General features: G+C 34.9%; 1 protein-coding gene across 1 annotated transcript in view; it reads left to right on the plus strand.

Moving 5' to 3' along the window:
* LOC737467 (uncharacterized) overlaps window positions 1-15,158 on the plus strand; it is a 160,485-nt gene that overhangs the window by 17,056 nt on the left and 128,271 nt on the right. Inside the window, exon 6 of the mRNA XM_063811802.1 lies at window positions 665-767. The gene's annotated coding sequence lies outside the window, so the exon portion shown is untranslated. The remainder of the gene's footprint in view (window positions 1-664; window positions 768-15,158) is intronic.

Consider the following 15,158-nt stretch of genomic DNA (forward strand, 5'->3'; position numbering starts at 1 on the left):
CAATGTCTTCCAGTAATATTTTATCAGCTTCTCAGCTTTATGAAGGAGATTCAACTAGAAACTGATAAAATTCCATATCAGGAGTCAGTAGAACTATTTTATTGTAAAACCTCGGTATTAACAAGAATGAACACTGTAGCTAGTAACTAAAATTTTTTTCTTCATAAAAAATGGAAGTGTTTTTCAGAATTCTAGGAAATGTCAAAGTAATTTTGGCTGTAGTCATATTACATTTAATGGTATAGAGAATATTTCTAAAATTAACAACAATATTCTGTAATTTCCTCAGTTATTGCTACTGGTGATGAGGGATATAAAGTTGGCATGCTTTCATGTTTTGAGCATCATCATTATACACTTCTGATTTTGCAAGTCAGAAACAATCTTCGTTTTAGTTAAGATAGCTGAGAACATTCTGAGGCAGGGGGTCAGGCTTTCATTATTTGCATATTTAGGTAAGTAATATATAGACTACAATGAATTGATCAGAGTAACTACATATATAATTTTTAATGAAAGAATCATACAGTATTTATACATTTCTGTGACTTTTTAAAAGTTTATCAGAATATGGTAGTTTGGGACCAAGGGCATAGGTTTTATTTCTGTATAGATCATTTTATTTTGTTATTTTCTGTGACCACTGGTAATAATCATCTTACAGATGTAAGCTGCCATTCACTGGGGAGCTTTGGCAATAGAATTGGCTAGATCAGCAAGCCCATGTCAACTATGGAACAACAACTTGCAGCTCATCTCTATTGATGGTGAGTCAGTGTCATCTTAATACATGAAGGATCATGTTAATGTTATTTTATCTTTGCAGCGTTATCAAACAACAGTTTGTCTTAAACTTTGTTTTATGAGACATTATTGGAATGTTGAACCATGATGCTTCATTACTTGAACCCAAAGGACAACAAAGAAATCAGCACAACAGTGAAAAATAAAGGAAGTTATAATTTGTTATCTGTGAATATACTTAAAATTTGTTTGAGTAGCTTCTGTCATCTCCATTCTCATTCCTTATAACACATGCCAGCTAACTTGTAATTCATGACTCTTATTTGAATACATACTGATTAGAAAAGAGTGATATTGATCACATATGTTGTATACTTATTTTAAAAATATATTACTAGGCCAGGTGTGGTAGCTTATGCCTGTAATCCCAGCACTTTGGGAGGCCAAGGTGAGATCACTTGAGGCCAGAAGTTCGAAACCAGCCTGGCCAACATGTTGAAATCCTGTCTGTACTAAAAACACTTCACTTGGGAAGCTGAGGCACGAGAATTGCTTGAATCTGGGAGGCGGAGGTCGCAGTGAGGTGAGATCACGCCACTGCACTCCAGCCTGGGTGACAGAGCAAGACTGTGTCTCCAAAAAAAAAAAAAAAAAAAGTGTATTACTGATATCAGGAAATTTCAGGAAAGATTCTCTTCCATTTTCAAATAGGTTATTTAGTCAGTCAACGGGTGGCCATCGTTAATGCTTGTTGCAAGTTTGCTATTCCACAGACATAATGCTTGACTTCTATATATTTAATATTACTACAAGAGTCAGTAGTATATCTACATAGCTATCTGCAGTTCAGGGTCAATATAATTTGATAGTATTTAATAATCATAACTTCATTTTGCTGTACTAATTACATTTATAATTTGACCAAATCTTATATAATCATGAAGTATATATACATATGTGTGTGTATGTATAAGTAACTTGCTACAGTCACTTATGTTGCTTTGGCCCTCTTTATTCTAGTTGCTTTCACTTGAGTTATCACCATTGTCAGGTTGTCAAAGTAAATTTTCTTTACAGTCTTGCTTTGCTCGTGTCCTTTTTTTTTTTTTGTAATTGTTATTATCTTTCAATTTTTCTTCTTTACAGTATAAACAAATCCCAAGGTAAAAAATTTGTAGGACTGATGCTCACTGAAGTCAAAACTACTTTTAGTTATGAGGAAGAGGATCCTTATTCTACAAGTACATGACATCACCTGATTATAACTAGCCTAACCATCAATATGAGATGTTTTTGAAAGAGGCTTCTGGCAGCCTTTTCCCTTACCACCCAACATGTAACATATACTTCTTACATGTTAAACCCCAGTTAAACTGACTAGCTTGTATTTATCCTACCATGATAAGGTATTTTGCACTTTTGTCTTCATTCATATTCTCCTTCTTACCATTATAGTCTTTCCTCTTTGCTCCCTGATAGGTACCAACTTTCATTCAAGATTGAGCTTGGTGAACACTTTGAAGTCCTCTACTGACCTCTGTCACTGACATTTCCAAGATATAGATCTCTTCTAGAGCCTGTATTTCATTGTTCTTATTTACTTATGTCTTCTTCTTACTTGACTGTAGATTTCTTAAGGGCAAGTACAAAGACTATGTTTTAAATTCATCTTTATATCCCCAATTTCTAGCATAATACCTGGCAAGAGTAGGAGCTTAATGAGCATTTGTGGAATGAATGAATTAATAAGCTAAATAGGAAAGAAAAGGTGATTCTAGCAGTTGGTCTGATAATGGTGATAACGTGAATTCCCAAGTGGAGTGCTGCTACACTTTTCAGGGAATATTCAGTGTGGAAAACAGTATCTTTCCCAAGGTCTCACCATAATTATACTAGTTTCTTGGAGTCAATGTATAATGTGTGTCTGGAATTTTGTTATTTTGAAAAACCAAGCATTTATTATTGGAAATTTACCCACAAAGTTTATACAGCTGAATTTAAAAAATAAATATTAGATTTCAATAATGAGTATAATGGAGCTTAAGAACTCTATTACTTTCCCTAAGGAGATCTTGTCTTGTAATCAGTCTAAAGTTGGAAAAGGACCCTTCTGCTTGAAAATTATGAAGAGTAAATCAAAGGAGGAGCCCATTTGTTATCATATTTAAAGTTCAATTTACTTTAAAGCTGTGTAGTTCTATGTCATGCAGTGCTGATGAAAAAGCTTATAATGGCCAATATTGTCAGAATGGCACATTCTTACATGGCTCAGTAGTTTACACTTTGAAAAACACTCATTTATCACATTACCCCTTTAGTAATATGTCAGGCTATAAGTTGATTTTATATTTTGTCTATTTACTGAGATTTTATTAATTAGAGGTTAAATGTTCTTTGACTATCATATTATAATATAGTTTTAACTGAGGAATTACAATGAAGATACTAAAAGGTAGCTTAAGGTTTCTGGTATTAACTAGGTTCTGTTGAATGATTTTACTTGTTTTAGAATATATAGAAATATACTGAGTTAGAATGAGTGGCATATTTACTAAATAATTCAAATAAAATGGGGAGAGAGAGGAGGAGATTGGAAGGAATGAAATTTTCCTGTTCAAGCTGTAAACACTAAAACCTTTAATTTTGTAGGAAGACATTATATACTCTGGTCATTCAACTTGTGTATCCTTAGTCTATTTAGTAGTCAAAAACTTCTAAGTAAATATGTGTGATTTAATTTGTGCTGCTGAGAAACAGTGATCAAAAATGGCAATAAAAGTCACATAACGAAATAAGAATACTAAAAAAAAAAAAAACCTAAGAATTTTACTGTGTCCCATTCTTCATTCCATTTCTGGCAGCCTTCATGATTACAAATCACTTGATTAACTAACTAGACGTTATCAAAGTGAATTATGAATCAGGTTCATTTTTACTGGTTGATAGTTGACACATGCTGTAACTCTTTCACTTTGTGATATATCAAATTCTTGTAACAGTAATAAGAGATATAATCAGCTCTTTATTTCAGGAAAACTAAATTGGCTTTTAAAAAAATGAAATGCACTTGCTAACATTTTAACAACACAATGTAATTCCTGCCTTCGGATTTCAGGGTGATGTTATTTTTCAGATTAAAAAAAGTCTTTAGAATGATTTTCTGACAGGCATGAAACTGTTGATATCAGTTCTATAGGCTGCCTGGGCAGTTGCCTGAGCCTAGTTGCAAAACAGTTAGATTTTCTCTTCTTCTTATTTAAAAAATGCGTGATAGAGAAATTGTGCATTTTTAAAACATTTTCCTTGGAAGGAAATGTAGTTTTCCCTAAATACCCAATTTGCAATGAGGCCATGATGTTGCAAACTTAAAAATGTGGAGCATTCTAATGGTTATTAATAGGGAGGGTCTCTTTTTGAGTAGGGAAAAGGGCCCATAGTGACCTGAACCTTGAGTATTTCCATTCGTTAAACCGAATGAAGGGGGTCAACTCTGCTTTCAAATATATTCTGCTCTCTTTTGACTTAGTAAGAATTCTTCATGCATAACTCTACTGGCAACTGAGTAGTAGAAAATTCCTTTAGTATAACTGTATTTTCTTTAATCCCATTTATCCAAGTGATTGAAAATAAAATGGGCACTCTTTTTTTTTAAAATTGTACTTTAAGTTCTGGGATACATGTGCAGAACATGCAAGTTTGTTATATAGGTATACACATGCCATGGTGGTTTGCTGCACCCATTAACCAGTCATTTACATTAGGTATTTCTCCTAATGCTATCCCTCCCCTTGCCTCCAACCCCTCGACAGGGCCCCGGTGTATGATGTTCCCCTCCCCGTGTCCATGTGTTCTCATTGTTCAGCTCCCACTTATGAGTAAGAGCATGCAGTGTTTGGTTTTCTGTTCCTGTGTTAGTTTGCTAAGAATGATGGTTTCCAGCTTCATCCATGTCCCTGTAAAGGACATGAACCCATCCTTTTTTATGGCTGCATAGTATTCCATGGTGTATATGTGAAAATGGGCGCTCTTTAATGTGATTGATATATTAAGAATTTGAGAATCCTGCGCAAAATTCAGTCTTGAGAATCCTGCACAAAATTCAGTAATTCCCTTAGTAAAAGTGAAGTCACTTCACTGAAAATTCTCATGCATGGGAATGTAGGGCCTGAACTGTGTGTCATTATGAGATCCTCTTACTAATAAAAAAAAATTGTATATGAGAAAGTAATTCTGTGTTTCTCATGAAGGCAGACTCATCAAAAGTTAATGGAAGCTTTGTGTATATAAGGACCATAGAATTGTACTGCTTTACTTACCCCCATGTAAAAGCAGAGTAATTAGTACCTCAGAGTTTCAGTGCCTTTCCCCTTACTTTCTTTGTTTTCCTTTGTGAATAAGATTTATTCTATTAGAGCTAAAAATTGTTTTCTTGCTATTTCATTGTCTTTATAAGGATATATTTTATAAAAAATCCCTTCTGAGTAATATTCTGAATTTATATGAACGTATAGAGTAGCAATGTGTTGTTACACATAGTTGTATAAACATGGCAATTTTTTATCTTAGTATTTTGTTCTCTTTAAAATTATCTAAAGTTCTTGAATTTATGCTTTGGCTACCTTGAAATTTAATTTTCAATCCCCTAACACTATTCATTTTATGCTTAGTAGTTAAAATTGCTATTAAACATCTTTTATGGGATTAAAGTCTTATTCATGATTAGGCAATGAATTATATATATAATCAGTTATTACATTCATTTAAAAATTATGACTATTAATCCTCCAAATATGTTTTTAACATATATTATACCCTGGTATAATTGAAATTAAGGAATTAGAAATGGAGAGACAAAGCATCAATTTACTTATTTGTTTATTTTTTATGTATTTATTTTTCTTGAGACAGATTCTCACTCTTATCATCCAGGCTGGAGTGTGGTGGCATGGTCTTGATTCACTGCAACCTTTGCCTCCCGGGTTCAAGTGATTCTCCTATCTCAGCCTCCCAAGTAGCTGGGATTACAGGCATGTGCCACTACACCCAGTCAATTTTTTTTTTTTTTTGTATTTTTAGTAGAGACAGGGTCTCACCATGTTGGCCAAGCTGGTCTCGAACTCCTGATCTCAAATGATCCACCCACCTTGGCCTCCCAAAGTGCTGGAATTACAGGTGTGAGCCACCGTGCCTGACCCAGTTTATTAATTATAGAAAAAAACTTTAAGTCTTTTTTAACTTTAGTAGGTTTTGTGAGAAAACCATAAACTGAACTGGAGCTGTAAAATAATGCCATTCTCCAGTCTGACTCTGTACTTTCTACGTTTTGACATAGCTGGGCATTTGGAATCTAGAGGCATTGTTGTTCTTCTGTAGACATACTGAGGTAAACGATATATGGTAAAATGGGCTTTTGTTGCTGTGACTAGACCATAGATGTGGGAATGAAAGAAGAGCAGGGGAAAGGAGGAGACAGAAAATATTTTTTTTTTGACCACATAAATTGATTGAATTAGCTTGATTGTTTATATTGATTAAATAGATTGCTAGGTTGTTTCCATTTGTGATGTACAACTTGATGCTTAATTGCTCCCATTGAGCAATTTAGTAATAGGACAGTCATTGAGAGAGGAAATGAAATATCTGGAGATTTCCTTCAGGAAAACTGAAGGAAAATATTTAAGAAGGAATTTCTGGTTTTTGCTTTTCTAAGTAAGTGTGTAAAGGGGTCAGGATGTCCAGTATAAATAAAATCTGCCAGCCTTACGTTCCACGATTTTTATTTTAACCCTTGACACTGATTCTCTCTCCCTTTTTCCGATTGACATGTGCAAGACAATAACATTTGCATTTTTGTAACATGGTCCAAGTGTCTCACATTACATAAATTTATATTGTATTTGTCAATATCATTGACACCAATATCATCATATCACCAACATTACATTGGTATGCCTATTCTAGTTTTGTATGTTAACACTGACATTTTCTATTCTGGTGATATAAAGAGGTTTTAAATAGTATCTGGTATATTAATATTTATGGCCCTTTTGAATATTTCTGGTTAAATCCTTCCTTGGCCTGGATTTGGTTAGTTCTTTATTTCTCTTGCTTAGGCATATGCTAAAAGTTGGAACTACAGATTAATAGGTATGGAGTACAGAATTATGATATCTTTTTATTACATAAGCACTAAAATGGCATAAGTGTATTTTGTATTATTCTAGGCCTCCTTGCTGTTGATATTATAGCTAATATGTAAAATAATTCTTTTAGATCCCCCTTTTAATTGGATTCAATGATATTTGGTTTTGATTCTGAGAAATGTATACATTATTATGCAAAGAGATTCAAGGGACATGGACATTAATGGTGATAGATGTTGGCTGGAATCAGTAATTTTGGATTGATATCAAAGAAGAACATAAAGAAGGCATTGTTTTAGTTAAAACTAATGGTCTACAGCGACATGTAATAGCATTTAGTACATTCTACTTTTGATGTCTACCTAGTACTTTAAAGCCTCAAATAATGTACACTTTTGTTGGTGTATCAGTCAGTGTTCCCCAGAGAAACAGAACCAATAAAATACATATATATGCATATACATATGCATATGCATATACATACACACACCCACGCACACACATATATGATTTATTTTAAGAAATTGGCTCACACAATTGTGGGGACTGGCAAGTCTGAAATCTGTAGGGCAGGCTGGCAGGCTGGAAACTCACACAGCAGGTGATGCTGCAGTCTTAAGGCAGAATTTCTTCTCATCCAGGACCCTCAGTTTTTGCTCTTAAGGCCTTCAACTCATGGGATAAGATCCACTCACATTATTAAAAGTTAATCTCTTTTACTTAAAGTTAGCTAATTGTAGACATTAACAACATCTACAGAACACTTCACAGTAACATCTAGGTTAGTGTTTGATTAAATAAGTGAGTACTATAGCATAGCCAAATTGATCCATAAAACTAACCATCACAGTTGGTCATTCTCCCCCATCCCCCATTATTTATGTCACAAGTCACAGAAATGGCTAGTGTCAAACTGTCAAACTATCATCAAAGAATATATTAGGCAACTTCCTTGAAACGAAAACGATCAATTCCAGAGATAATAGCTGGCATCCATTTGTTCATTAACAAATATTTATTGAATGCTCTGTATGTGCCAGTAATGAAAAAAAATGACATGCAAAAGCACTTATGGACCCTATTCTTTTGTAGTTTACTGATTAGAGTTGATGCCTAGGAAAGAGGCAAAATGTGGTTGTTAACCCAATGAAAAAACCATTTCCCTCTGACTTGCTTCATGTAAATTTTTATTACATAAATCTTATGATAACTGCAATGTATAAAATAGTCAACCTTCTCTTTAAATAATTTATATTTCTTTGATATTGCTTTCTAGAAATTTTTGAGAAGAGTTTTGGAAAATTTTGATATTTGAGTTCATTGAGTATTTAAAGCACCATGCCCTTTATTTAATCTATAAGTAGAAACTCCTCTCCTTCTGTGTCAGTTTACATTGCCTTTCTGTTTATTGCTCAGTCCATGTACAGTAGTAATAATAATTCTTTCGGTTAAGACTTCTTATATGCTAGATACCTTACAAACCTTCTCTCTGATTCCTGTATTCATAGTTTCATTTTAGAGAGGAGGAAACTGAAGTTCGGAGAGGTTAATTAACTTGCCCACAGTTATACAACCACTAAGTGAAGGAGCAGGAATTCAAACTCAGTCTGTCCGAATCTGAAGACCATGATTTTTTCCTATCCCACTCAGATTGTCTCTATATAAAACTTCTTAGCAAGGCTCCTGGATCCCTTGGGATAGCCTCTTGTCTGTGTAAAGAGATTCCTAGACTTCCATGGATGAAATTTCCTATGATCTCTTTTGGTAACGACAAGTGAATTTATTTGACTGACTTTGTCTCCCAAGTAGTATGAGAATTATTATGTGAATTATGTGGGTAGAATGAAATGTTTAACAACTGAGGTTAAGGCAAAATTAATGAAATTAACAACAAAAGAAGAGTAGGTTAAGTAGGTGCTAGGAAAGTATTACAGTGTATCCAGGCTTGGGCCAAAAAATGACTAATGTTTAAAGAAATGCACAGCAGTAAAAGTGTGAGAGAAGGAAGAGAAAAAGAGCAATTTGCCTAAGAGGCAAAAGTGTGGATTAATGCCCACCTACTGCCTTTTATTACTTAATAGAAGTTTAGCATAGAGTAAAATGAATTTGGCCTTAGAAATAGTGGATGTTTCTATTTTGTGACTCTTCCAAAACATTAAGTCATTTTGTGGTACAGAAACACTAATAGCTGGGAATAGTTACAGAGATACTTAATGCTTGTCAAATAACCAAGTACTCCTCTATTTTTCTAGCCACTTTGTAGGGTGATGGGATTGTGGGGGACTGGGGGTAGGTCACCAGTATTTTATGGTGTATCCACAAAATAGCAGAACCTCTGTCAGCCTTGGTTCTTAAGTGAATATGAAGTATAAACCCTCATTGATGAATTTTGTGCACATAGCATTAAGTGAGAAATAAATTTTTGTTGTACTAAGCCATGGAGATTATGGGATGTTTGTTATTAAACGGTGTAACCCATCTTAACTCTATAGGGACTTAAGTGTTCCTCCCTGCTTCTGGCCCTGCTAAACTGTCCTCACACTGCTCCTACTAAGTCTTTAATATCCAATCCATCTCTTCATGTATACTTTTTCTTATCAAAAGCCCCCCATAGGTGCAAACTCTTTGTAGTCATTCTTATAATTTCTGATATCATTGATGTTATTAGATTAGACATACCTACAGAATAACTTTTTTTTTTTTTTTTGAGATGGAATCTCGCTATGTCACCAGGCTGGAGTGCAGTGGCGCAACCTCGGCTCAGCGCAACATCCGCCTCCCGGGTTCAAGTGATTCTCCTACCTCAGCCTCCCGAGTAGCTGGGATTACAGGTGCACCACCACGCCCAGCTAATTTTTGTATTTTTAGTAGAGATGGGGTTGCACCATGTTGGCCAGGATGGTCTCGATCTCTTGACTTCGTGATCTGCCCACCTCGGCCTCCCAAAGTGCCGGGATTACAGGCGTGAGCCACTGCACCTGGCCGAATAACTCATTTTTTTGCATGGCTATTACAAATTACTAACAATTACTCTAATTTTATATTTAAGATTAAGACTTTAAGATTAGGGTTTCATATAATTTATTAAGATTATTGGAAATTCTTCAGAGTATGCTGCCTGGGGACTCAAAAATAATAGCAGGCAGTGTAAAGTCAACTATTTTGAGATGTCTGTTTCTTCTCCAAGATTAAATTATATAATGTGCCAACCCATATAATTATATATTCTATGGCATAGTAGAATCCATGCTAGTTTTTATAATAATTTAGGGTTAATGAAAGTTTCTGTCTTCTAATGATTATGCAACTTTTGACAAATGACTGTAATGCACCATTTGCCTTTTTGTCTTGGCTGCCTGTGAGCTCATTGTGAAAATTAGTTTTCACTTTTATTAATTTCCTGATCTATGGTTCCTCATATAATCATGTTCTATATTTGTTCATTTAATTACTGAGTTCCCACTTATCTTTAGTTTTAAATTAACTTAGTATAAAAATATTTTATTTTATTTTTTGAGCTAGAGTCTCAAATATTTTCATTTCTTAGGTCCTGTTAAGTACTTAGTCCCTCCTTTCCCATTTCTCTTTTCTTGCTTTGCAGGAATCTAATGACCATTGAACTGTGGCCATGACTTCAATTACAAGTATTTTCTTCACTAATGTCAGACTGTGGGCCTTTGTATATACACTTTTAACAAACTTTTTGGAAGTGCAATACATATCGCAACAACTTCTCAATGCTGAATCATAGTATTGGAAGACATTTTAAGCAACAATTAAACTCAACTTATTTACTACCAATAATGTACATAAGTCAGCTGAAGTGAGGATAACATGAATAGCACAAATACATTATGATTGCTGCCTGGCCAACAGTAATTATAAGAAACTGTCAGTTTTGAGATGTGTCTTGATTTCAGAGATGTTAAAAAAGTTTGTAAGTTACCATTGATAAAATATGAGTTTGCTTCCGCAAATATTCTTTCTTCTGTCCTTCTGGAACTCAAGAGTAAACATATATTAGATTTTCTCACCATTTCATGCATGCTGGTTCCTAGGCTACTCTCTGAGTCATTTTTTTTTTTCTGATCTGCCCTGCAGTTCACTAGTTCTGTCATTTTCTGGGTCTGATCTGCTGCAAATGCAATACATTGAGTTTTAAATTTCAGTCATTGTGTTTTCATTTCTAGAAATTTCATTTGACTCTTTTTCAAATTACTTTTCCATTTTTTTTGTAGTTTCCTATCCCTGGAGATATTTTCAATCATGCCATTTAATTTTTTAAATACGCAAGTGTAGTTTTATAATTTGTGTCTGATAATTCTAATATCTGAAGTCTTAGTAGGTCTGTTTCAGTTGTCCTGTAATTATGCATGTTTTTGCCCATGTTGCTTTGTTTCCTTGTATGCTTGGTTATCTTTCTTACTGCCCTTGCAAAATTATTTGGAGAGTCCTGGAGGCTTAAATGAAGATAACTTTTAGGAAGAATTTGCATTTGCTTTTGCCGAGGATCTTGGGATCATTTCAACCAAAATCTTAGCTTGAAGTTCTGCAGTCAATCAAGGTGATGAGAACCTGGTCAGTAAATCCTAATGAGGGCCAGGCTGTGGCCAAAGATTTTTAGACAGACGTTTCCCTCCTTTGCCATTTCTATTTTCTTTCCTCCTCTGTTCCCCTTAGTGTCCAGACAACCTTCATGGAAGTCCTTGGGGTGGGTGGGAAATGAGGACGGCAGGTTTCATTCTAGGTTTAGCCCTTTGAGGTCTAACTTAATGCAGAGAGAGTTTTCTGGTCTATGTGCCACCTTACATGGGATCTTGAGCCTTGATTTCTAAACCCCTTGCCTTTGATGTTTCAGAATTGAAGCTTAAATTTGCCAACAGGCAAATGTCCTCAAGGCAAATTGGCTTAGGTGTTCGATATTCTTCTTACCAGAAAGGTAAACTTGGGTTTTTTACTTCACCCAGAATTTGGCATGACAGTTCCCCATTATCTTGTCAGCTTAGTGCTTTAAGTGATTGCATTTAAAAAAATTCTGCATTTTCAGTTTTCAGCAGGAGGAATGGCCTCAACTAGTGGTTTTCAACTGGGGATGATTTTTTTCCCCTAGGGGACATTTGATAATGTTTGGAGATGTTTTAGTTGTTAGAACTGGGGTTGGGGGAACTACTGTCATCTGGTGGGGAGAGACAGGCAATGCTGTTGATCTTACTATAATGCACAGGCCACCCCCAACAACAAACAAATTACATAGCTCCAAATATCAATAATGCCAAGGTCCAAATAACCTAACCTTCCATTACTGAAAATAGAAGTTCAAGAAGATAGTTTATAATTTAAAAATTTTTAGGTCTTAATAAGTTGTCATACTTTCACAGGTTTTATTTCATACTAAGTAATTTATTTCAAATTTTACATTCCAATTACAGAAAATTTTCTAAGCCAGTTTTTGTTCTTCATGAGTATTACTATCAAGGTCACATTTTTCATCTAGTATGTTTTACCCTGGTACTTGTTGGCAGGGTCAGGACTAAGGTGAGATGCGCAAGGCATTTGCCTCACACAAAATGCACAATGAATAAAATGTCAAAACTTTAAATAAAGACAGAATCACTAAAAGTACTTTGCCATATTGGAACCTGAGGCAAAAAGAAAAATAAGTAATAATATTAAAAATTTTGATATCTTGTTCATCATAGATTTTTACATTAATTTTGATTGTTTAAAACATTGCATTAAAATATTATTTAATGTGTTTGCTGAGTTTTTTTTTGACACCCCCTTAAATTTGCACCAATGTGAGTGTCTTGCTTTCCTTATTTGATTCCTGCCCTGCTTGTTATTGAGTCAGTCTGGTTGGGTAGCTCATACAGGATGGAGAGGCCAGGGCTGACAATAGGTTTCATTTCTCAAGCAGGACAGGTGGAAAGGTTGCTGTCCTAATAAAGGGGTAGTGGAAGGTTTGAGGGACAATGGTGCTGATGTTCAAATTTTCTATTATATCCAGTTATACTTTGAGTAAAAACTGTTGTTCAGGGGATCCAGGGTAAAGTTGCAAAGTCCCCACAGGTATACCAACCAAGCAGTAAGAAACTGAGTTGGTGATTCCAATTTAAGAGAGCAGTCATATAGGAAGAAGTCCATTGATACATTTAGGGAGGAGGCATAGCCACTAGGTTTAAGACCACAGCTATTGGGATTAGGGTTATTGATTTCCATTGAGGGAGACTGAAAGACCATGGCTTAACATACTGTTGTTCCCAGGAGGAAAAAGTATAGTGAGAACTCATTTATTCTGACTGGAATACAGGAGAGGCAAAGGAAGCCTCAGAAACTTTATGGTGGGCCTGCTTATCACATGGGAGGAGTGAAGCTTGGGAGACACCATGGAAACCAATTGATTGTATTTACCATTCTCACCTCCTTCCAATTTACCCCTCCTACCTCAATGTGGTGAAAGACCAAATGGTAAGAGACACATGAAGTGTGCTTTAAAGCAGTTATGTATTTCTTACCTCAGTCAAAATTAACTCAGATACAAGGGTAGGACAGAATCTGCAGGTAGAAGGTGACACTTAGAGGTGGTTAGGGAAACCTGAGGCAGGAGAAAAGAAAAAGTGAGGGCTAACGTTGGAAAGTGTTTTGAAGCATTAATTTTTAAACTGTTATAAGTAAAAAGTCATTTTCTTCTATCAAACCAGTAATATTTGTGTCATCATAAGCATTCATGTACTTGCACAGTAGAACGGAGTGACCATTTTTTTGTATTGGTGTTCCCATGCTTTTTCTCCCCCAGAGTCTCTCAATTTCAGCTGTACCACAATTTTATTGTATTTTCCAGTGGCAAAGTGTACACTTGTGTGTGTTTTTTTTTGTGTGTGTTTTAAATTTTTTTTGAAGGGAAAAATTCTTCTTTATCTTGGCTTGCACATTTCTAGGATATGTTCCTGTTTTAGATTTTTAGCACAACTCCACTAAAACCATAACAGGTCACTTTTGAATTAAGTGTCAAAAATCATGTTAAAACTACCTCTATCTATTTGCATTATAGAGGAAACACTGAAGGCTTCAAAGCAATTTTTAGTGCTGGAATGTCAGAAAAGTAAATGGATGCTGGCAAGCAGATAAGATTCCATGAGAATAGCCCCTTGAGCCTATTTGGTGAAATACTAGAGCTGCAAAGAATGATGGGCTTTGCAAGCAGAGTGAGCTACAGCCCTTGAAATACAAAGAAAGAAAAGGAAACAGAAACCAGAAACATCTTTTTGGAGAACAGATCTCAGGACTACTCTGAAAGATCTTACTTTTTTTCTTTTTAAACAGGTGACAGACACTCATCAGACATATTCCTTCCATTCAAAGAGAGTATTCAACATTAATGATTCTCCATTTTCTTTTTCATGACACATTTATCCCCAGATCCCCAAACAACATCATTTTTGCATATTTATAAAACCAGTGACAACTGTAGTATAAAATTTTTGAAATGATACTGGTGATGATTTTAAAACATTGAGAATAAACTGATCACATAGAAATTTATTGAGTTAATCAAGATCCCTGAGTTGCACTTGTGGTCATGAGGCATATTCTAGGAGCCAAGTGATTTGCTTTTTTGATTGTACATGGTAGGCTTATCTTGGGCTAATTCACATAGGTTGTCTTAGTATCTTGAGACACTGACACAGCTTTATTTTTTATTCCTTTCTGTCTCTTATTTAGTTAAATTAAAATTTAATTGACACATTATAATTATATATGTTTATGGGATACAATATATTTGTTGTATAATCATCCAATCAGGTTACTTAGTGTATCCATCATCTCATACCTTTATCATTTCTTTGTGGTGAGAACAGTCAAAGGCCTCTCTTCTTGCTGTTTGTAATAGAGAATACCTTAATGTTAACCATAGTTACCTTACTGTGTAATAGAACACAAGAATTTTTTCCCTTTGTCTAATTGTAACTTTGCACCCATTGACCAACCTCTTCCCATCCTCCATTCCCTCCTTCCCCTGATCCCTCTCCAGTCTCTGGTAACCACTGTTCTCTCTGCCTCTATAATTTTTTTTGAAGATTCAGCATATGAGTGAGATCATGTGGTATTTGTCTTTCTGTGTCTGGCTTATTTCACTTAACTTGATGTCCTCCAGGTTCATCCATGTTGTCACAAATGACAGGATTTTATTTTTTTAATGGACGATTAGTAGTCCATTATGTATATATACCACATTGTCTTTATCCATTCATCTGTTGTTGAATACATAGG

This window comes from Pan troglodytes, chromosome 4 (genome assembly GCF_028858775.2).
Source record: "Pan troglodytes isolate AG18354 chromosome 4, NHGRI_mPanTro3-v2.0_pri, whole genome shotgun sequence".
In the NCBI taxonomy this organism is placed as follows: Eukaryota; Metazoa; Chordata; class Mammalia; order Primates; family Hominidae; genus Pan; species Pan troglodytes.